Below are 2637 nucleotides of genomic sequence, written 5' to 3'. Positions count from 1 at the left end.
CCGGAGGAAGCCTCACATCACCGCCGCCTCCAGCCTGGGCGGCGGCGGGACCCCGGCGCGGGCGCGGGGGCCCCGCGGGCAGGTGTGAGGGGACAGGGACGGCTTTTCCCGTGCCTGAGGCCCTGACCAGGGCCCGGGAGCCCGGAGAAGCGTCTGTCCCCGCGAACCGCATTGGGAGTAAGGGCAGTAGAGGAGAGGGGTCGGTTACGTCCTTTCGAGTATCATCTCTGTCTGTTTGTAGTTTTGGACTTGGCGCCCTTGGGCAGAAAACTAAATCCGTGTGAATTTAGTGGTTGTGCGGACTCTGGCGTGTGCTCCTTGTTACCTGCAGGAGCTTGAAATGACCCTTGTTACCTAAGGCTGTACCATGGCCTGGGTGAGGTTGTCCCCGCTGGGTGTCAGCTGGTTCCCCACCTGAGAGAAAGCGTGCGCGGTCATGCTCTTGGGAGGGTATAACTGTCTGGCAGCATGCCCAGTGCCTGCGACCGCAAGTGCCAGGAGTGCTGACACTCAGAGGAGCAGACTGCCATCGGAGTTGAGTGTGTTCAGCACCTCAGTTGCCATCTGCCCCCAAATTCTTTGGAAAAGCGAGCTTCTCGCAAAGGATCTGCTTTCTGCATGGGATGTAGTTCATATGTGCGTGAAAACATTCCTTCTGAAGCTTATGGTGGTGATGAGGAAGAATGTTTTAAAATGGCTGGTGGAAATGATCTGGTTTAAATCTTTACTAAGCTTTTTCCAAGGAAGAGGAGAAGCCAAACCAATGAAACAGTTTTAAGGAAGAAAAGTAAAATGATTCAAGGCCCGGTCTGTGGCAATGCAGTATACGTCACTATGGAACATAGGTCTTGTCTAATTTCATCTTGTATGAGGTTTTCAGTCAAACCTTGCTCAAGTACTTCAGTGCCTTCAGGATCCTTGGTGCTCAGCTAATAAAAATGGCATCTGTTAAATGCATCTTAAGTTAAAAGGTTTTAAGGCGTTTGGTGAGAATGGACATGCTTGAAGTACTTTCTGGAGCCCTGAATGATATGAGGATAACTCTTAAAGGGTAAAAGATGCACTTATTGCTGGAAAAAAATTTTTGGGTAGCAAAAGCTGAGCAGGTGGGGGTCACGCTGGCCTGAGGGACCAATCCAGATGGCCTAGTAAGATAGTCTTGTTTTGATGACTTGTGTTCACCTGTGATTAATGACAATTTACATTTTTTTATTCTTAGATCATTAATCATTATTTTTTAGTGTCATCAAATGTTGCAACAAGAGGTGACTTAATGTCTTGGGCAGAAGTATGGAGAAGCAGCTAACAGCATATCGATGGTGGTGACTTCTTAGGCTAAGAGTAAGAGCTCTTACTCTAAGCCTAATGCCTAAGGAGGGAAATAATGACTTACCTTGAGAGTTGCCATTAGTGTTGCATGAAACACTTTCTGGAATTACATTCCATTCATTATATTAAAATATGATATTAGTACATAATTATATTGTGTATAAATATTTTTTCATATATATAAAAACCAGTGACAAAATGGGAAGCCAGCCTCCAAAGATATCCATATATTGGTCATTGAAGGCTTCCTGCTTTATAATTACAAACCACTGCTAGACCTTTTTGACACACGCTACTACCTGGCAGTTCCATACGATGAATGCAAAAGGAGAAGTATGCGGAACTACACTGTTCCTGACCCACTGGGTCTCTTTGATGGACACGTCTGGCCCATGTACTTGAAACACAGGAAAGAAATGGAGGACAGCGGTGTTGATGTTGTTTATTTAGATGGATAAATCTTTTTTTCATATATACAAAAAGAAAAGCCAGTGACAAAATGGGACGTGTGCTGCAGGAGAGTGAAGGTGCTCAATCCACCTAGGTAATCCACTTATCTCAACTTGGCCTTGCTTTGCCTGTGAATTCTTTATGCCCCCAGAATACCTGCATGGGGAGAGTCCCTGAAAGAAAGTGATTTTTTTGTGAAATGTCTCCTGTTCCTTGGCTTACAACTCTGGCTTGGTCGGCAGCCTGACAGAGACAGGCTGATAGCCAGCCAGTTCCAAGCAGTGCCTGCAAGAGCCCCTGAAGATATGTGTTGTCACACCTGACTTTTCCCTGCCAAAAGTAATGTTAACAATGGAAAGTGTTAAATGCGTAGCTGCTAGCCTTGTGCAGTTGCCTGGGTGTCTAGAACTTTCTGGGCTGTCCAGTTGAGTACACTGCCTTTCTATGAAGAAGCAGTAGTCTGTTTTGTGGCTATGTTGAGTCATAAGATGCTGCAGTCTCTGATGGCTGAGACCTTTTCTAGCACAGTGGTTAACTTAATGGCTTCTTTAAGCTTCCTCTTTAGCTTCCAGCCCTAGATCTTCCAGGCAGTCTCCCCTCTCACTTTGCAGGAGGGTTGGCTCTTGGGCCTGCAGAGTGTTCAGTCAGGATGGCACTGCTCCTGATGCTTTTCCTTCTTTGATGGGCTAGATTGCAGGAATTGTCTGCAAAGTGGTGGCTGTTTGTGTACCCCAGCTGGATACCAAGTTGCTCTCTGGCTTTGCCTGTTTATATCCCACATATATTTATGTAGTGGGAGGACATATTGACTAGGTGAGCCTATATTGTCAGGTACTGACATAGACTTTATTAAAGCTA

Source organism: Charadrius vociferus, unplaced genomic scaffold, assembly GCF_000708025.1.
Source record: "Charadrius vociferus isolate BGI_N301 unplaced genomic scaffold, ASM70802v2 scaffold178, whole genome shotgun sequence".
NCBI classification, from domain to species: domain Eukaryota; kingdom Metazoa; phylum Chordata; class Aves; order Charadriiformes; family Charadriidae; genus Charadrius; species Charadrius vociferus.
Note: the sequence above shows the minus strand (reverse complement) of the source record.